Genomic DNA, 22,417 nt, shown 5'->3' with positions numbered 1-22,417 from the left:
ATTTGCTGGACCCCAGCACCTGTTTCTCAGATACAATTTATTCCAGTGTGTGATTTTATTGTAGAAGAGGATTTAATTTTCTACATTCCCAGTTCATATACATTTAGTTTAGCCTTCTGTTACGTATTACCTTCTTCTTTGCCAGACTTGCTATGTAAGCATTTCTGTTTGTTCTGTCAGTTTCGCTGATAATGGACTGTTGGACGTCTTAATGGTAATGGTGTACAGCTGATGTAAGCAAACAGATATAATTAAATTTTGCTATATACAAATTTTATTTATTGTAAAGGAGTTTATTACATCGATGACTTCCCTACTATAACGTCCATGTTCAGCAGTAGTAGTAGGGGTAGCCAGCGACAGCATAGGGGTAGGCGGAGTAGGCGCTGACGGCGGGGTAGCCGAAGGCGCTGTAGGCGTAGGGGGCGGCGTAGGCGTAGTAGGCATCGGCGCCCTTCAGGGTCTCCTTGGCCTTCTCCTGGGCGAACACGGCCGCCACCAGCAGGACTGCGAGGAAAGAGCAAACCTGCAAATTGAACAACAACAAAATAATTCCATGATACATACTTCAGTATCTCTGTTTTGTGAATGTGTATGACAATGGAACACTGGTACCGTGGTATCTTCATTAGTGAATAAATTGTTAAATGCATAGTTAAATATGTTAGCTGTATGTCCGTCATCTTCAGTATGAATGCTAAAGTGATGCACGAGAGATAGGATACAAGTTTTGGTTACATTTGTTGAATTCACGAATGGCGACAATTTCCTATAATGTTCTAATTCTTCACATGGATGTTACACTGAAAGTTACTACAGGCTTCACATACAGCCCTTGTTACAGTTTCATGTACTTTCATTACGTTATCTACATCAACTTCGCTAAAGTCTTTTTTGGTGCTGGAGTGTAATAGCCTTTTTATACAAAATTCTCCATATATGGTACACCGAAGTGTGTCTTTGCGCCTTCTATTATGGTACCAGGTACCTATTTGTGTATATTCTAAAGAGTGACTGATGATTTCTTTGAGCTTTAACCACAATTGTTCAGTGTTTGTCGAATTTGCTACAGACGTTGTGAGATCATGTCTTAAGTACACTACTGGCCATTAAAATTGATACACCAAGAAGAAATGCAGATGATAAACGGGTATTCATTGGACAAAAATATTATACTAGAACTGACATGTGATTACATTTTCACGCAATTTGGGTGCACAGACCCTGAGAAATGAGTACCCAGAACAACCACCTCTGGCCGTAATAACGGCCTTGATATGGCTGGGCATTGAGTCAAACAGAGCTTGGATGGCGTGTACAGGTACAGCTGGACATGCAGCTTCAACACGATATCACAGTTCATCAGGATTAGTGACTGGCGTATTGTGACGAGCCAGTTGCTCGGCCACCATTGACCAGACGTTTCAGTTGGTGAGAGACCTACAGAATGTGCTGGCAATGGCAACAGTCGAACATTTTCTGTATCCAGAAAGGCCCGTACAGGAGCTGCAACATGCGGTCGTGCATTATCCTGCTGAAATGTAGGGTTTCGCAGGAATCGAATGAAGGGTGGAGACACGGGTCGTAAAACTTCTGAAATGTAACGTCCACTGTTCAAAGTGCCGTCAGTGCGAAAAAGAGGTGACCGAGACGTGTAACCAATGGCACCCCATACCATCACGCCGGGTGATACGCCAGTATGGCGATGACGAATACACGCTTCCAATGTGCGTTCACCGCGATGTCGCCAAACACGGATGCGACCCTCACGATGCTGTAAACAGAACCTGGACTCATCCGAAAAATGACGTATAGCCATTCGTGCAGCCAGATTCGTCGCAGGCGCTCCTGCAGCGTCAAGGGTAACCACAGCCATGGTCTCTGAGCTGATAGTCCATGCTGCTGCAAACGTCGTCAACTGTTCGTGCGGATGGTTGTTGTCTTGCAAACGTCCCCATCTGTGGACTCATGAGTCGCGACGTGGCTGCAAGATCCGTTACAGCCATGCGGATAAGATGTCTGTCATTTCGACTGCTTGTGATATGAGGTCGTTGGCATCCAGCACGACATTCCGTATGGCCCTCCTGAACCCACCGATTCCATATTCTGCTAACAGTCATTGGATCTCGACCAACGCGAGCAGCAATGTCGCGATACTATAAACCGCAATCGCGATAGGTTACAATCGGACCTTTATCAACGTGATGGTACGTATTTCTCCTGCTTACACGAGGCATCACAACAGCGTTTCACCAGGCAACGCCCGTCAACTGCTGTTTGTGTATGAGAAATCGGTTGGAAGCTTTCCTCGTGTCAGCGCGTTGTAGGTGTCGCCACCGGCGTCAACCTTGTGTGAATGCTCTGAAAAGCTTGTCATTTGCATATCACAGTATCTTCTTCCAGTCGGTTAAATTTCGCGTCTGTAGCACGTCATCATCGTGGTGTAGCAATTGTAATGGCCAGTAGTGTAGATTGTTCGAGACTGTGTCTTTGGCGGACCAAGCACAAATATAAGATCACAAAATTTCATACACTTCCTGTACTCGTGATTTTACCCCTCAAGTCAGAAGTATTGGTACCAAGGATGTACTTCTTCACATATATTATTTTGTATTCCAAGTGTTAAGCTTTTTACTAGCCTTACTTTGCTACGACCAATAAAATGAAAAAGAGATACGGCGCAAAATTTCTGGAACCATTGGGAAAAATAGAATATAGAAGAAAGAGAAGAATATAATGACAATGAGAGCGATATGTAGTTCTGTGATCCAACAACAAAAAAATATATCTTGTTTAAGGTAGCTACCATAACCACAGTTTCAACGACCATCTGTTTGCAGCTGAGCCGAATTAATCGAGTGCTGCGTGTACTTACCAAAACCTTCATGATGTAGGCCAAGCTTCCAAAACTAATTACGCATCTGAGAACACTGAAAGCACTTAACTTACGTGGCGGTCATCGTATCGCCCCGGCACTTTATTGCTTGAAGACTGAAGCCAGTTCAGTCTGTATGGACACTAATGACACTAATGTTAGTCGCTGTTGCTGCAGTCTTTGACACTTGCTTGATTCTACACTCCTGGAAATTGAAATAAGAACACCGTGAATTCATTGTCCCAGGAAGGGGAAACTTTCTTGACACATTCCTGGGGTCAGATACATCACATGATCACACTGACAGAACCACAGGCACATAGACACAGGCAACAGAGCATGCACAATGTCGGCACTAGTACAGTGTATATCCACCTTTCGCAGTAATGCAGGCTGCTATTCTCCCATGGAGACGATCGTAGAGATGCTGGATGTAGTCCTGTGGAACGTCTTGCCATGCCATTTCCACCTGGCGCCTCAGTTGGACCAGCGTTCGTGCTGGACGTGCAGACCGCGTGAGACGACGCTTCATCCAGTCCCAAACATGCTCAATGGGGGACAGATCCGGAGATCTTGCTGGCCAGGGTAGTTGACTTACACCTTCTAGAGCACGTTGGGTGGCACGGGATACATGCGGACGTGCATTGTCCTGTTGGAACAGCAAGTTCCCTTGCCGGTCTAGGAATGGTAGAACGATGGGTTCGATGACGGTTTGGATGTACCGTGCACTATTCAGTGTCCCCTCGACGATCACCAGTGGTGTATGGCCAGTGTAGGAGATCGCTCCCCACACCATGATGCCGGGTGTTGGCCCTGTGTGCCTCGGTCGTATGCAGTCCTGATTGTGGCGCTCATCTGCACGGCGCCAAACACGCATACGACCATCATTGGCACCAAGGCAGAAGCGACTCTCATCGCTGAAGACGACACGTCTCCATTCGTCCCTCCATTCACGCCTGTCGCGACACCACTGGAGGCGCGCTGCACGATGTTGGGGCGTGAGCGGAAGACGGCCTAACGGTGTGCGGGACCGTAGCCCAGCTTCATGGAGACGGTTGCGAATGGTCCTCGCCGATACCCCAGGAGCAACAGTGTCCCTAATTTGCTGGGAAGTGGCGGTGCAGTCCCCTACGGCACTGCGTAGGATCCTACGGTCTTGGCGTGCATCCGTGCGTCGCTGCGGTCCGGTCCCAGGTCGACGGGCACGTGCACCTTCCGCCGACCACTGGCGACAACATCGATGTACTGTGGAGACCTCACGCCCCACGTGTTGAGCAATTCGGCGGTACGTCCACCCGGCCTCCCGCATGCCCACTATACGCCCTCGCTCAAAGTCCGTCAACTGCACATACGGTTCACGTCCACGCTGTCGCGGCATGCTACCAGTGTTAAAGACTGCGATGCAGCTCCGTATGCCACGGCAAACTGGCTGACACTGACGGCGGCGGTGCACAAATGCTGCGCAGCTAGCGCCATTCGACGGCCAACACCGCGGTTCCTGGTGTGTCCGCTGTGCCGTGCGTGTGATCATTGCTTGTACAGCCCTCTCGCAGTGTCCGGAGCAAGTATGGTGGGTCTGACACACCGGTGTCAATATGTTCTTTTTTCCATTTCCAGGAGTGTATATGGATTGTGAAAAATAACATAGTTTCTTTCTGCCAGCAGCTCATCATGTGTCCATTTCATGCGACTGGAAAGAAATGTATGTCATACCACTTGCAAGCACAGTCATTGTACTGCTGTTCATAAGTGTAAGTCCATACATACACTCCAGCAAAAAATTAGTACATCATGTTTATTGTTGCAACAGCGCATATGGAGTACATGAAACGCTTGCATTTGCAGATCAATAGCGGAAAGGATGCAGATGTACAGGGTTATTACAAATGATTGAAGCGATTTCACAGCTCTACAATAACTATTATTTGAGATATTTTCACAATGCTTTGCACACACATACAAAAACTCAAAAAGTTTTTTTAGGCATCCACAAATGTTCGATATGTGCCCCTTCAGTGATTCGGCAGACATCAAGCCGATGATCAAGTTCCTCCCACACTCGGCGCAGCATGTCCCCATCAATGAGTTTGAAAGCATCGTTGATGCGTGCTCGCAGTTCTGGCACGTTTCTTGGTAGAGGAGGTTTAAAGACTGAATCTTTCACATAACTCCACAGAAAGAAATCACATGGGGTTAAGTCGGGAGAGCGTGGAGACCATGACATGAATTGCTGATCGTGATCTCCACCACGACCGATCCATCGGTTTTCCGATCTCCTGTTTAAGAAATGCCGAACATCATGAGGGAAGTGCGGTGGAGCACCATCCTGTTGAAAGATAAAGTCGGCGCTGTCGGTCTCCAGTTGTGGCATGAGCCAATTTTCTGGCATGTCCAGATACACGTGTCCTGTAACGTTTTTTTCGCAGAAGAAAAAGGGGCCGTAAACTTTAAACCGTGAGATTGCACAAAACACGTTAACTTTTGGTGAATTGCGAATTTGCTGCACGAATGCGTGAGGATTCTCTACCGCCCAGATTCGCACATTGTGTCTGTTCACTTCACCATTAAGAAAAAATGTTGCTTCGTCACTGAAAACAAGTTTCGCACTGAACGCATCCTCTTCCATGAGCTGTTGCAACCGCGCCGAAAATTCAAAGCGTTTGACTTTGTCATCGGGTGTCAGGGCTTGTAGCAATTGTAAACGGTAAGGCTTCTGCTTTAGCCTTTTCCGTAAGATTTTCCAAACCGTCGGCTGAGGTACGTTTTGCTCCCTGCGGGCTATGCGTGAAACTTGCCCGCACGCGTTCAACCATTTCTTCGCTCACTGCAGGCCGACCCGTTGATTTCCCCTTACAGAGGCATCCAGAAGCTTTAAACTGCGCATACCATCGCCGAATGGAGTTAGCAGTTGGTGGATCTTTGTTGAACTTCGTCCTGAAGTGTCGCTGCACTGTTATGACTGACTGATGTGAGTGCATTTCAAGCACGACATACGCTTTCTCGGCTCCTGTCGCCATTTTGTCTCACTGCGCCCTCGAGCGCTCTGGCGGCAGAAACCTGAAGTGCGGCTTCAGCCGAACAAAACTTTATGAGTTTTTCTACGTATCTGTAGTGTGTCGTGACCATATGTCAATGAATGGAGCTACAGTGAATTTATGAAATCGCTTCAATCATTTGTAATAGCCCTGTACTGTGCTGAAGCACCTGTATCAATACGTAGTGTAGCCTCCATGGGCGGCAATGCAGGTGTAGACTCAGGCATCCAGTTGATCGTGCAGATGGTGAATACTGTCTGGGGATACGTTATGCCATGTCTGCTAGGGCAGTTCACTTAGTTCCATAAGAATTGTTGATTGACTAGTCGCAGGAGTCACGCCTCGTCACATCATATCCAGCACGTGCTAGGTTGGAGACAAGTCTGGAGATCGTGCTCTCCAGGGAAGTTTCTGCACAGGCAGTGTGTGGATGAGCGTTATTCGGTTGGAGCAACACCTCACCTTTCTGTTCTAAGAAAGCACAAGAACGAATCTAACAACATTCTGTGTATACCGAGCGCTGGTTGGCGTCCCCTCCAGAAACATCAAAGTTGAACGAGAACTGTAGCTTATCGCATTCCAGAGCATAACACTTGGGATGGGCCCAAAGTGTCTTGAACAAATGCATAATCGCTCACTACGGTTTGTCGTAGGAGCAAATAACCATCACAAGCTGCGACATGGTCACAAACTTTTTGTTAACAGATTACCGGTTTCGGTCTTTAATGGCCCTCATCAGATCTGTTTCATAAAAACAAAGTCCTAATGTTCTACAGCCAGCTGATAATCTGGGCTGTCAATTCGAATAAATGCCTAGGAATTACAGTTACGAGCAACTTAAATTGGAAAGACCACATAGATAATATTGTGGGGAAGGCGAAACAAAGACTGCGCTTTGTTGGCAGAACACTTAGAAGATGCGTCAAACCCACTAAAGAGACAGCGTACATTACACTTGTCCGTCCTCTGGTGGAATACTGCTGCGCGATGTGGGATCCTCACAAGGTAGGATTGACGGCGGACATCGAAAAAGTGCAAAGAAGGGCAGCTCGTTTCGTGTTATCGCGCAATAGGGGTGAGAGTGTCACTGATATGATACGCGAGTTGGGGTGGTTTTCTTTGCGGAGGGATCTATTTACGAAATTTCAATCACCAACTTTCTCTTCCGAATGCGAAAATATTTTGTTGACACCCATCTAAGTAGTGAAAAATTATCATCATAATAAAATAAGAGAAATCAGAGCTCGAACGGAAAGATTTAGGTGTTCCTTTTTCCCACGCGCCATTGGAGAGTGGAATGGTAGAGAAGTAATATGAAAACGGTTCGATGAACCCTCTGCCAGTTACTTAAGTGTGAATTGCAGAGTACCGTGTGGATGTAGATGTAGAGGAGCCGGGCTGTACGTACTTCAGATCTGAAAGACTGAATGATACAAGATATTGAGATGAACCCTAGTACAAGCTCCTGGCATGGTGCAAGTCAAAGTACGGTTATATGTATCGTGCATGACAAACGCTGCTATCCCTGTCACCTACAACACACAAGGAACAAATGGCAAATGGTCAGAGGAAGTGTCATTCGTCAGCGCCATGTTCAGCGGCAACGATACATTTCCAGACACATGTTCATAGGACATTTGCTCCTCCATTTACACTCAGAAATTTGCCCCTGCATAAGTTTTGTCTGAAACATTTTTTAGTTTGCTATACATGACGCAGCAATCGAAAAAATGGAAGTGGGTGAAAAATCGTATGTTTTAAAATGCTGCCCAATGACACTTGAATTAAAACCGCAGCTCCACACTGCGAGGCCGGAGAGGCAATTATTTCAAAACTTCTAATGGGAAACCCCATTCTCAACACTGTATTCCTACGACAAAACGGAAAGGGGACTGCTGGACACACCACTGTGGCCACGATACGAACTACAACTTATCATAACAGGCAGTGCAGTCGTATTAAAAGTTACGAAATAATTTCCTGTCCTACCCTCGCACCGTGTAGGTGGTTGTTAATTGAAGTGTCATTGGATAGCCTTTAGAAACATACAATGTTCTACCAATTTTCATTTTTCGATTACAGCGCCATCTGCTACGTAACGAAAATAAATGTGGCAGGCAAAACACACACTTTTTTCCGTAGAATATGAGTCTGCAAAAAAAAAAATGAAGATTCCCGTTTAAGATTTCAATATTGCACGCCTTCTGCCCCTCACACATGAGGTGTGGTGGGGGATTGAATTTTGTATCATTAATGTCCCTCTCTGAGACGAATAAATTATAATTTTAATTTTTTTTGGATTCAAAGTGTTATTTTCGAGATGTTTCAGTGTCTTCAGAAAAACTGAACAGCCTATGTGTCGTTAAAGCAGTATAATGCTTCAGATAACAATTACAGAAAGAAACATGATCAGTAGATGGTTTGGTTGTATGGTCAACTGAAACCGATTATCAAGTTAATATTATCTGTATATGTATGTGTATTGTGTATAACCCTGCATAGCTGTGGAGAGGATGATGTAATTTCAATTATATTTGGCCAACGTATTACTAAGTATCAGCAGACAGTTACTGTAGCTGTAAGACAATCCCTATTTGTCTGATTAGGGTGGGAAAGAGATTATATGTAACCAAAACTCTGAAACAATAGGAGAAAGTTCAACAAAACTTGGTACATATATGATATAGTATCTTGTAAAATGTATAGTGTATGGCTGACACCCCTAGCGGTAGGACGAGAATGTGAAGGGCTAATAAGTAGATGAGGGTGGGAAGGGATAACATTTAAGATAAAACTATATAAATGTTACACCCACAATTTTAGGGGTAGCTGGGTTAATTAGTGAGAGTTCTGATTCTTCATGTCTACATATTTATTTCTCGACATAATCACCCTGTCGTCAAACACGTTTCTCCCAACAAGAGACTAGTTTCTTAACATCAGCATTGTAGTATGTTTGAGTTTGTTGACGGAGTCACAACCTCGACTCTCCTTGAACCTTTTCATCACTATCAATGTGAAATCCGCGAAGGAGTTCTTTTAGTTTTGGAAACAGCTAAAAATCGGATGGCGCTATGTCAAGATTGTAGGGAGGATGGTGGATGACACTGGACCCAAGGCGCTGAATTTTTGGAGTTGTTGCAACGCTGTGCTCTATGTGTCGACGAACTCCTCGAATTCTAAACTCGATTACAGCATGCTGTAACTCATGCACCGCCACAGTTACGTTACACAACGCCATGTTACACGTTACAATTAGCAGCCCTCTATCGACAAATATGTAGGCATTAAGAATAAAGATGTTGAATGTTTATAGCTTTTGTTTTCTTTAGAAAACTTTAAACGTCATCATGCAAAAAATTGGGAGGAATTGCATTTCAGTACGCCCTCGTAGATGGTGAGGTGATTATATTAAAAGAGCTCATATTTGTTAGCTACAGTCGGAGATAGCGTTAATGACGTCATCGATTTACAAGCTCAACTAACTTTTGTAAAACTGTCTTAACCAATCAAGTAGTCGCAGTTACATGGTCAGTCAGTCACATAAGACAAAAGTTTGGAGAATATTTGGGAGGATTTTTCCATCAATGGCATTCATCTGCCATCCAAGACAAAAATTCCAAAAATCTTAGTCAGATCTATGTGGGAATTGAAACTATTTTTAATGTATTTCAATATAAGTACAGTCGAAAGTTCGAGAAAAAATTATAAATGTATATGTGTGTGTTGAAGTGATATTCTTTTGAGTGTTAAAGTATTTTTTTTTTAGTTTTTATTTTTCGTTTTCTACTATGTTGGGTGGGGAAGGCTGTTTCAGATTTGGTAAGTTGTACAGCTCAGTTTTTTTTTGCACAAACCTTGATGGGAATCGAGACGAGATCTTTTTATGAAAATTCAGTCACTAAGTTTTGAGGGTGGTTCGATGAACCTTCAGCCAAGCTGTTAAGTATGAACTGCAAAGTAATCACGTAGATGTCGATCTAAAGGTTGAAACTATTTGTTATTATGTTTCGTCCCAAACAAACACATGACGATCTGGTGCGAGTATGTGTGCTTGAAAGTGTGGTAAAAGAGTAAAGTCGATGAGTTTCATGGCATCTGCAGCAATGTGGTCCACTCTGATAAAGGAAACTATTTCATGACTGGATATGTTAGAAAGCTAGACATCCAGACCTGATCCCTATTTTTTTTAGGCTGGTGCCGGGTTTGTAGCAAAAGTTAATTCCCTCATTCCGGGATTGCAGATAGGAGAACTGCTGAATAAGATTTACCTTCAGCCGGATGGCGCAACGGTTCACACAGCACGCCACAGCATGGTTATACTCTGGCACACTTTTCCACGCCGTTTGATATCTCACCTTGGTGATTTGACCTAACCATCATATTCCTTAGGTTAAACCGCTCTGAGTTACTTCCCTTGGCATTGCCTGAAAGAAAGAGTCTTTGCCAGTCAGTTGCAGACAGTTGTTGACTGTCATTCGATTTGAAATAAGCGCAGTTTCGCAGAAAATGTGAAGGACTTTTACGGAAGCTATCCAGCGGTGCCTTCACGAGTGCATCCAGCAAACAGGCGACATTTGGAGGAAGTTATTTCCAAGGTGTAGTTATGTCTTCCCATATGTGTTTCATACTGTAGTAACACCGAATTTATGTATTTGTATTTCTCAATTGTATCAAAATTAGTACTTGCATTCACCATGATTCTGTTATCATTAGAAGCTGATAGACACAATATGTGCGATCCTGCAATAAAATATATTGATGTCAATTTCGCTTCACAGATATTTTTGAGAACATTTATCTATTCAAACTGTTTGAATCATACTTCTCCAAATTGTGACTAAGCTGCTTGGTAGCTGTGAATATTCTCAAATGAAATTAATAATTTTTAACACATTCCCTAAATTTTTTTGTTCTTGGTGCCTCACAATGTCTTGATTTCAAATTTCAATAACACGCGCTAGAAACAAGATACGGCGACGATGGCACCGTCTGTTGGTAGTGAGGAGTGCGAAGTTTCATCCCATGGACATACCAGCAATTGTCTCACAAGGGTCGAAGCAACATCGTCCATTAGCTGTGGGGTGCTATTTTCGCTGCGACGAATCTGTCGTGCGCATGTAACGAGCCATTCGTAATATTTTAAGATTTAGCTGCGGTATCCAATTGTGCTCGTGGAGCACATTGAACTGGGTAAAAAACTTCCATGCAACTGCCAGTCAACCGACGCTCCGAAAACCGTCAGAACTGCCGAGAACGTCAAACGTGTGCCTAGCAGTTTACAGGCAATCCCTCGTCGGTTGTTAGGAAAACTTGGTTCCAGCGTTCCAGTAAGACGTCACACCATGCAACACATTCCAACAAGACCTTGTAAGTTCTCGGTCAAGTGCGGTGGTAACTCTTGCCTGATTTAACCGTGCCAGACCTTTACCTATGGGGTTATTTGAAGGCGAGAGTATACTGCGACAGGCCAAGAAGATTTCAACAGTCAAAAGATCGATTTCACGATGAAACTGTCCGCCCCTGGAAGCTGAGTGGTCAGTGTGACGGAGTGTCATACCTAACGGCCTGTGTTCGATTCCCGGCTGGGTCGCAGATTTTTTCCGCTCAGAGACTGGGTGTTGTGTTGTCCTTATCATCGTCATTTCATCCCCATCGACACGCAAGTCGCCGAAGTGGCGTCAACTCGAAAGACTTGCACCAGGCGAACGGTCTACCCGACGGGAGGCCCTAGCCACACGGCATCATCATCACGATGAAATTTCTAGAAGTCCCCCAGCAGTTACATAAGATGTTTTCAAAAACTGGGTGAAACGCCTGAAGTATTGTGTAGTTGCGAATGATCGTCATTTTTCCGGTGTGGTAAAAAGTAAATTTGAATAAATGTTGTACGAACCTTGCGAAAATGTTCAACTAATTTTCGCATTTAGTTAATTTGTTTGATTTGAAATCGTCAAAACACTGTGAAAGACTCTGTAGCATCGACGTGAATTTACTTTAAGTTAAGGAAACCGTTCCATTACAGATTAAACATATGTATGACACAATTACTGTAGATGTTTCGTATGAGTGTAACTTTGGGTTTGGCCGGTCGCTGTGGCAGAGCAGTTCTAGGCGCTTCAGTCCAGAACCACGCGGCTGCTACGGTCGCAGATTCGAATCCTGCCTCGGGCATGGATGTGTGTGATGTCCTTAGGTTAGTTAGGTTTAAGCAGTTCTAAACCTAGGGGACTGATGACCTCAGATGTTAAGTCCGATAGTACTTACAGCCATTTGAACCGTTTTTTTGACCTTGGGTTTCAAAGACTTCTTTTGCCACTAGCAGTGGCAAATAAGCAGATTCGTGATTGCTGCTGAGTTGCAGCAATATGGTAAGTCAATTATTAATAAAGAATGTTTATTGCCAACTATTATTCAGAACCTACATGCTGATACACACTATGTGATCAAAAGTACCCCCACACCTCTTTGTAACGTGGAAATGAACACTAAATGACATGAGAAGCAGATGCACTGGCCTTGCAGCTGCCTTGAAAAGGATTTCTCCAACTGAACTCTTCTCTTCAGTGTAGTGTTTCCTTCAATAAACAACTTCTCGTTTGCATGTCTCTCTGCTAACCAAAATATACACCACATTCTGCACCTACAGATACTCGTCGTTTGTAGATTAAGATTTGAGTCTGGAATCAGCTGTATATAAAAATTACAGAACAACTTAAACAAAGAGAGGGTAGGTTATATCAGAATTATACTGAAATATAACTAAAAAAATTACAATTTACCTCAACTGCTGTTACACAGCGAAGGCAATCCCCACTGCAACAATCATAACGGCTACATTTGCAGCGCCAAGCACAGGTTTCCCAGATGGTGTTTAGTCCAGCGTGTGATATTATCGTAGAAGAGGATTTAATTTTCTGCATTTCTAGCTCATATACAGTTACTTTAGACTTCTGCTACCTATAACCTTCCTCTTTATCAGACTTGCTATGTAAGCATTTCTGTTTCTTCTGTCTGTTACAGTCATACTAGACTGTTGGACTTCTTTCTGATAAGGGTGTATGGCTGATGTAAGCAAACAGACATAATTAAATTTTGCTATATACAAATTTTATTTATTGTAAAGACGTTTATTACATCGATGACTTCCCCACTACAACGTCCGTGTTCAGCGGTAGTAGTAGGGGTAGCCGGCGGCAGCATAGGGGTAGGCGGAGTAGGCGCTGACGGCGGGGTAGCCGAAGGCGCTGTAGGCGTAGGGGGCGGCGTAGGCGTAGTAGGCCTCGGCGCCCTTCAGGGTCTCCTTGGCCTTCTCCTGGGCGAACACGGCCGCCACCAGCAGCACCACGAGGAAAGAGCAAACCTGCAAATTGAACAACAGCAAAATAATTCCATGATACATACTTCGTGTATTTTGTATTAAACGGGGACCTAGAAACGACGGAAAGGCTTCGCCCCACTACAGCCCTCAGTGGTTCACGACCACACAACAGGCCACAGTAGTCCACCCTCCCCACCGCCGCCCCACACTGAACCCAGCGTTATTGTTCGGTTCAGCTCCCAGTGGACCTCCCCGGGAATGTCTCATGCCAGACGAGTATAGCCCCAAATGTTTCTGTGGTAGAGTAATTATGCTGTACGCGTACATGGAGACAGTGTTTGTGCAGCCATCGCCGACATAGTGTAACTGAGGCGGAATAAGGGGAACCAGCCTGCATTCGCTGAGATAGATGAAAAACCTCCTTAAAAACCATCCACAGGCTGGCCAGCACACCGGGCCTTGACACTAATCCACTGGGTGGATTCATGCCGGAGATCGACACGCCTTTTCATGTGGGAAGCAGCGCATTAGACCGCGCGGCTAGCCAGGTGAGCTATACATACTTTAGTATCTCTTATTTGTGAATGTGTGTGACAATGAAACTCTGGTGAAGTGGTACATTCATATGTGAATAGTTAAATATGAAATTAAATATTTTAGCTGTATGTCTGTTATAGTCAATCTCAATGCTAGAACAGTGTAGGAGAGACAGGATCCGTCTGTTGAGTTTCTAATTTTTCACACAGATCCTACAGTGAAAGATACTGCAGGCTTCACATACAGTCCTTGTCGTAGTTTCATGGACTACCGTTAAGTTTTCTACATCTTTTTCGTTGTCAGAGAGTAATAGCCTCAGTTTATACAAGATTCCTCGTATATGGTACACCAAGGTAGGTCTTTGCCACTCTCTATTGTGGTACTGGGTACGTCTATTGTCTAGACAATGGTTGATTATTTCTTTGAGCTTTAACCACAATTCTTCTGCGTTTGCCGAATTTGAAACAGACGTCATCAGACACGAAATCTAAGATCATAAAATTTCAGACACTTTCTGTTCTCGTAGTTATGCTCTTTAAGTCAGACGTCTAGGTATCAAGGACGTACTTCTTCACAGATACTATTTTGTATTCCCACCCTTAAGCCATTTACCAGCTATATTCTGCAACGACCAGGATAAAGAAAGAGAGATCTGACGCAAAATTTCTGCAACTATCGGGCAAAAGTATTTGTTACCGGTTGTAGAATATAGAAGAAAGAGTAGTGTTACAAGAAAGAGAGCGGTTTGTACTTATGTGAGCCATCAACAAAAAAGTGCATCTTGTTGGAGGTAGCTAACGTAGCCATAGTTTCTCAGGGAAAACAGTAATGACCGCGTATCTGGAGCTGGGCCAAATTAACCCAGTGGCGGTTGTACTTACGAAAGCCTTCATGATGTAGCGGCTGTTGGAGCTGCGAACTGATGCCGATCAGCTGGCCTGGCCCTGTATTTATACTGGACACGGCCGACCTCGACCGACGACAACGCCCGCTGCACAACCGGGCTCAGCGACTCGACCGCTTGCTGTGTCCTTGACTTGACGCCAAGCTTCCAAAACTAATCACCCGCCTGGCAATACAGAGCGCACTGCAGTTGCGTGGCGGTTAGCGTGTCACTTTGGTCCTTCATTCTTTGAAGACTGAAGCCAAGTCAGTTTGTATGTTACTCACTGTTACTGCAGTCTTTCCACTTGCTCTATTCCGTTTGGATTGTGCAAAACAACTTAATCTCTTCCTACCAGCATCTTATTGTATGTTCCTTGATCAATAAATTGTTTCATGCGATTCGAAAAAACTACAGGTCATTACTACTTTTAAGAAGGCTCATAAGACAGTTATGCATAACTGTAGACTCATGTATATGTGTACCTATACATACAGGTTGTTTGTTTTAACTTACAACAACTAAGTATCTGGAAACTTCATATGTAAAGATTCAGATGAAAAGTTAATATTTTCAAGAGGGACACCTGTCTGTGCTAAAATTCGCCACCCTCTAACCTAGATACCGTCTCATGTTCCAGAATGGGAACTTGGTTTTTATTGCAGATTTGGATTCTTCGCCAAAAATACCTAGTGTATACCTGGATTTTTTGCATTCATCGTAGATGGTGCAGTAATTGGCTATAGTTATGACGCTTGGACGTGAGAACACACCGAAATCAATCACGCTAATGGTGAGATTAGAGAGGATTCAACAAAATAAAACGTCCTGATACATATGACCAGTGCCGCGAGTCGAAAGATCACATCCAACTTGCAAGTGAGCTGACCTTTGGCCAGAGGGGGCGGGGTGCGGTACTGAGTCTAGCTGTCTCTGAACTGAACCGGCGAGCAGGAAGGAAGTCGTTTGACAAGCAAGGGGTGCGTCCGGTCTCTGATACCTGGCCTGGATTGTGTGGGCCGCCCCAGGCAGTCCTGAATTTGTCACTGTGCTGGGCTGTAGGATATGCGGAGCGTGTTGGAAAACAGCGAGTAACAGAATCAAAACAGCTCGACCGTAAGGAGCTAGGACACGTTAGCAGGCAGCAGGCGTACAGTTACTGGCTGACGGGCGCATCTGCAGGGACGATAGTGACCAACAACTTGCAGCCGGAAGCAGGCGTCCCGCGAGCCTTCATTTAATAAATCGAGTGAGAAGCTTCTGGAATGTTTCGCTAGAAACCAGTTCTCATGTGACCTATTTCCTAACGTAGTTTTCAGATCACGCAGTCCCTCTTGAGTCTCCCTGCGGTGGCCATGCGGTTCTAGGCGCTGTAGTCCGGAACCGCGCGACTGCTACGGTCCCAGGTTCCAATCCTGCCTCGGGCATGGATGTGTGTGATGTCCTTAGGTTAGTTAGGTTTAGGTAGTTCTAAGTTCTAGGGGACTGATGACCTCAGATGTTAAGTCCCATAGTGCTCAGAGCCATTTGAACCATTTGAGTCTCCCTGCCTGTGTGTTGTCTGTGCGATTTTCCTAGTTTATGGTGTTTAGGAAGTGAGCTTTCCCGACGGCAAGCCGTTTTTATTGTGACAGGAACTTCTCACTGCATTTAGCTAAGTTCAGTCTCCCTTGGGGAACATTCTCTTAAAGTGTTTATTGGTTATTCATTTACGTTCTTCCACTTGATGTATATGTATATTGAAGTTTTTCGGCATTACGTATTTAATGTTTCCTAGTGGATATAGTGCTGAAATTTAACTGTTTCCTTCTTAGCTCTGATCTTGGCGGTTTTCTGATTGTTAAATAACATTTTGTTTGCTTGTTATATGAGAACCCTTCTGTTGGTCATGGACCAATAACTGATCTTCCTGTCTAATGTTTTGGGTACTCTCATAGTTGTTGAATTCTTGCTCAAGAGTGGCAGTGTTGATTGAAGTGTGGACACTGTGGCTTTTCTTTCTGAACCGTAGAGAGAAAAATAAATTACTTGGTTTAGCCTGCGGATCATTGAGGTCCGCATATTGCTACCACATGATTATACGTATCTGCTCTTTGTTTTAAAATCTGTAATTTTTGTGTTGTAGTAGCAGTTAATCTGGGTGACTCGGTGGGACTACTGCGAGACGCGCCAGTTCCCAGTGACGTCACGGCCGGTCTTGGCCGCGGAGCCAGTCTAGGGTTTTAGTACTAGATGTTGAGAACACTGTTATGCTTTATTAATATGTTTTGATGTGTAATCGTTAATTCAGGGTAGTTAAAGTACTTTCTGCTCTGCTGAAACTTGACTGATTGTATTGTTTTTTTTGGAAGCTGCTATGAGATTACAAATTTTAATTGTGCTGTAGTTTTCCCATTTAATATTTCACATTTGATTTACCCCTAGTCTCTGCTCAATTCAAAATTTAAAATTTAACTGATCAGCCTTAAGCAAGAAATTAGTTTCTCATGCTTAAATATTCACCATTCAGTTTGAAGTTTAACAGTAAGTTCCTGTAATCGTAAAGAATATTACTGCATTGCTTCTTGTCTGAGTTTGTTTTAAGGTTCACTTTTGTTATCAATAAATGCTGTTTAGTCTTGTAGTCCGTAACGAATATATAGGGTGGTCCATTGATAGTGATCGGGCCAAATATCTCACGAAATAAGCGTCAAACGAAAAAACTACAAAGAACGAAACTTGTCTAGCTTGAAGGGGGAAACCAGATGGCGCTATGGTTGGCACACTAGATGGCGCTGCCATAGGTCAAACGGATATCAACTCCGTTTTTTAAAAATAGGAACCCCCATTTTTTATTACATATTCGTGTAGTACTTAAAGAAATTTGAATTTTTTAGTTGGAACACTTTTTTCGCTTTGTGATAGATGGCGCTCTAATAGTCACAAACATATGGCTCACAATTTTAGACGAACAGTTAGTAACAGGTAGGTTTTTTAAATTAAAATACTGAACGTAGGTACGTTTGAACGTTTTATTTCGGTTGTTCCAATGTGATACAAGTACCATTGTGAACTTATCATTTCTGAGAACGCATGCTGTTACACAATGCATTTGACGATACGTGTAACGACATTCCTCTCAACAGCGAATAGTTTGCCTTCCGTAGTGTTCGCACATGCATTGACAATGCGCTGACGCATGTTGTCAGGCGTTGTTGATAAATCACGATAGCCAATATCCTTCAACTTTCCCCACAGAAGGAAATCCGGGGACGTCAGATCCGGAGAACGTGCGAGCCATGGTATGGTGCTTCGACGACCAATCCACCTGTCATGAAATAAGCTATTCAATACCACTTCAACCGCACGCGAGCTATGTGCCGTACATACATCATGTTGGAAGTACATCGCTATTCTGTCATGCAGTGAAACATCTTGTAGTAACTTCGGTAGAACATTACGTAGGAAATCAGCATACATTGCACCATTTAGATTGCCATCGATAAATTGGGGGCCAATTATCCTTCCTCCCATAGTGCCGCACCATACATTAACCTGCCAAGGTCGCTTATGTTCCACATGTCGCAGCCATCGTGAATTTTCCGTTGCCTAGTAGTGCATATTGAGCCGGTTTACGTTACCCTTGTTGGTGAATGACGCTTAGTCGCTAAATAGACCGCGTGCAAAAAATCTGTCAGCGTCCCGCAATTTCTCTTGTGCCCAGTGGCAGAACTGTACACGACGTTCAAAGTCGTCGCCATGCAATTCCTGGAGCATATAAATATGGTACGGGTGCAATCGATGTTGATGTAGCATTCTCAACACCGACGGTTTTGAGATTCCCGATTCTCGCGCAGTTTGTCTGCTACTGATGTGCGGATTAGCCGCGACAGCAGCTAAAACACCTACTCGGGCATCATCATTTGTTGCAGGTCGTGGTTGACGTTTCACATGTGGCTGAACACTTCCTGTTTCCTTAAATAACGTAACTATCCGGCGAACGGTCCGTACACTTTGACGATGTCGTCCAGGATACGGAGCAGTATACATAGCAGAGGCCCGTTGCGTATTTTGATCACAATAGCCATACATCAACACGATATCGACCTTTTCCGCAATCGGTAAATGGTCCATTTTAAGACGGGTAATGTATCACGAAGCAAATACCGTCCGCACTGGCGGAATGTTACGTGATGCCACGTACTTATACGTTTGTGACTATTACAGCGCCGTCTATACAAAGCGAAAAAAGTGGTCCAACTAAAACATTCATATTTCTTTACGTACTACACGAATATGTAATAAAAATGGGTATTCCTATTTAAAAAAAAAACGCAGTTGATATCCGTTTGACCTATGGCAGTGCCATCTAGCGGGCCAACCATAGCGCCATCTGGTTTCCCCCTTCAAGCTAGACGAGTTTCGTTGTTTGTAGTTTTTTCGTTTGATGCTTATTTCGTGAGATATTTGGCCCGGTCACTATCAATGGACCACCCTATATATATATATATATATATATATATATATATATATATATATATATATATATATATATATATATATATATATACGAGCGTGCGGTCAATCGAAAACAATTTTCTAGTTAATATTGGTATCTGTATATGTGTTTTTGTGCGTAGGCTAACATTACTCTGGAGAGCCCCTCATGTAATTTAACTATATTAGGCAGTCATCTTACTTATTATCAGCAGATAATTACTGGTAGGTTAAGACAAACCCTAGGTGTCAGACTGCTCTAGGAATGAGGTAACACGTAATCTCTAACATCTGGAGAAAATTCAACACAGCTATCTAGCAAAATATATACTGTACGGTTAAACACCCCTAGTGGTATGACGAGAATGTGAAGGGCTAATATGTAGTAGAGCATGGGAAGTGATAAAATTAAAGATTAAAGCTAGATAAATGTCATATCCACAATTTTAGGGGTACCTGGGATAATTGGTAAAAGTTCTTATTCTTTATATCTACATATATGTTTCTCAACGTAGCCACCACGGCGACTAACACATTTCCCTCAGTGAGAGATCAGTTTTTTGACATCAGCACCGTAGGGCGGTTGGGTTTGTAGATGGAGTCACAACCTCCATTGTGATTGAACCGCATCATCTCTATCAAAGTGAAATCTGCGACAGTCCTTTTATTTTTGGATACAGACGGAAATCGTATGGGGCTATGTCGGCAGTGTATGGAGGATGGTGGATGGCTCTGAACCCAAGGCGTTGAATCCTTGCAGATGTTGCAGCGCTGGTGTGTGGACTGGCATTGTCAAGCTGAAAGAGAGCTCTTCTAATTCTAACCTCGATTACAGCATGCTGTTCCGTTACACAACGCCATGTTACACGCTACAATTAGGAGCCCTCTAGCGGCAAAAATGTAGAATGTTAATAACGTTTGTTGTCATTAAAAAGTTAAAAAAGCTATAACTTAGAAACAATCAAAGGATTTACTTTGCAGAACGCCCTCAGAGATGGCGAGGTGAGGATATTAAATGAGCTCATATTTGTTAGTTACTGTGGTAGGTATTGTAAATAACTTCTACAATGTGCAAGCTCAACCTACTTTTGTAAAGCTAGAATGAAATTTTCACTCTACAGCGGAGTGTGCGCCGGTATAAAACTTCCTGGCAGATTAAAAATGTATGCCCGACCGAGACTCGAACTCGGGACCTTTGCCTTTCGCGGGCAAGTGCTCTACCGACTGAGCTACCCAAGCACGACTCACGCCCCGTCCGCACAGCTCTAATTCCACCAGTACCTCGTCTCCTACCTTCCAAACTTTACAGAATCTCTCCTGCGAACCTTGCAGAACTAGAATTCCTGAAAGAAAGGATATTGTGGAGACATGGCTTAGCCACAGCCTGGGGGTTGTTTCTAGAACGAAATTTTCAGTCTACAGCGGAGTGTGCGGTGACATGAAACAACCTGGCAGATTAAAACTGTGTGCCCGACCGAGACTCGAATTCGGGACCTTTGACTTTCGCGGGCAAGTGCTCTACCGACTGAGCTACCCAAGAACGACCCACGCCCCGTCCTCACAGCTCTAATTCCGCCAGTACCTCGTCTCCTACCTTCCAAACTTTACAGAAGCTCTCCTGCGAACCTTGCGGAACTAGCACTCCTGAAAGAGTGTATATTGCGGAGACATGGCTTAGCCACAGCCTGGGGGTTGTTTCTAGAACGAAATTTTCAGTCTACAGCGGAGTGTGCGGTGATATGAAACATCCTGGCAGATTAAAACTGTGTGCCCGACCGAGACTCGAACTCGAGACCTTTGCCTTTCGCAGGCAAGTGCTCTACTGACTGAGCTCCCCAAGTACGACTCACGCCCTGTCTTCACAGCTCTAATTCCGCCAGTACCTCGCCTTCTACCTTCCAAACTTTACAGAAGCTCTCCTGCGAACCTTGCAGAACTAGCACTCCTGAAAGAGTGTATATTGCGGAGACATGGCTTAGCTACAGCCTGGGGGTTGTTTCTAGAACGAAATTTTCAGTCTACAGCGGAGTGTGCGGTGATATGAAACATCCTGGCAGATTAAAACTGTGTGCCCGACCGAGACTCGAGCTCGGGACCTTTGCTTTTCGCAGGCAAGTGCTCTACCGACTGAGCTACCCAATCACGACTGACGCCCCGTCCTCACAGCTCTAATTCCGCCAGTACCTCGTCTCCTACCTTCCAAACTTTACAGAATCTCTCCTGCGAACCTTGCAGTACTAGGACTCCTGAAAGAGAGTATATTGCGGAGACGTGGCTTAGCCACAGCCTGGGGGTTGTTTCTAGAACGATATTTTCAGTCTACAGCGGATTCTGCGCTGATATGAAACATCCTGGCAGATTAAAACTGTGTGTCCGACCGAGACACGAACTCGGGACCTTTGCCTTTCGCAGGCAAGTGCTCTACCGACTTTTTTTTTTTCCACCTTAGACCGCTTTTTTTTTGCTCTACTAAGTTGTTTGTTTTTTTAAAGAAAACAAATAAAAACCTCTTGGGTATGAAAATAAAAGACGACGTTCTTCATAAAATAACACAATAGCCTTTGAAAACGTAAAACATAAAAGGTAGCTATATTTCCGCAACGGTTTTCTTGTGTATTTTTTTTTTGAAGATAAATTTTTTTTTATTTTATTTTCTTTTTTTTTTGGTAGCACAAGAGAAAGAAAACAAATAGGCTGCAGATAGAAAGCTATGTGTGAAAAGGATAAAAATGTGTAAGGAGAAAAACAAATTTAGAAGAGGAGAAGAAAAGAGAAGTGAAATAAAATAGGAATACTTTGCGCGCCATGCTCCACTTTGGCGCGCCAGCAGAACAAAATGCATTCTATCATTGACCATTGAAGGGGAACGTGGGATCGTCCAGTCTTGGCTGGCACGGTTCGTTGAGATTCCAGCTTTGTGGCGGGTTGGTGCAAATGCTCTGTAAATAGTTCGCGAAAGTGGCCCGATAGTGTCGATGCCGGCGAAGGGTGTGGTGATGTACTTGGAGGCGTGTCCAAAAGTCCGCCGGATCGACGATGTCGTCCCGGAAGAGGTAGTTGACAGCCATGCCACTGATCCATGTGATGGCGTGCCACTTAGCCGATGGAAAGTAGGTCGTGTCTGGATATATCATCATTGTGGGAGAAACGTGATGTGGTGGTACTCGGAGGTAGAAAGCCACAATCTTCTGTACGAGGGTCCAGACAGCTGCTGCTGGCCCACACTCAAAACGATGTAAATCCGTATCTTCGACATTGCACTTGAGGCACAGGGGTGAGTCCACCAGTGC

At 44.1% G+C, this 22,417-nt stretch overlaps 1 protein-coding gene and 1 long non-coding RNA gene across 2 annotated transcripts in view; both read right to left on the bottom strand.

Annotated features, from left to right (window-relative positions):
* LOC126252660 (uncharacterized) overlaps positions 1-22,417 on the bottom strand; it is a 101,506-nt gene that overhangs the window by 16,555 nt on the left and 62,534 nt on the right. The window lies entirely within an intron of this gene.
* LOC126253501 (uncharacterized) lies at positions 12,586-14,772 on the bottom strand. The gene is made up of 3 exons (XR_007545979.1): positions 14,650-14,772; positions 12,693-13,273; positions 12,586-12,600 (listed from the first exon to the last, which is right to left on the bottom strand). It is a non-coding gene; the product is annotated as an uncharacterized LOC126253501 (long non-coding RNA).

This window comes from Schistocerca nitens, chromosome 4, assembly GCF_023898315.1.
Source record: "Schistocerca nitens isolate TAMUIC-IGC-003100 chromosome 4, iqSchNite1.1, whole genome shotgun sequence".
NCBI classification, from domain to species: Eukaryota; Metazoa; Arthropoda; class Insecta; order Orthoptera; family Acrididae; genus Schistocerca; species Schistocerca nitens.
Note: the sequence above shows the minus strand (reverse complement) of the source record. Positions and strands in the feature narration are given on the sequence as shown.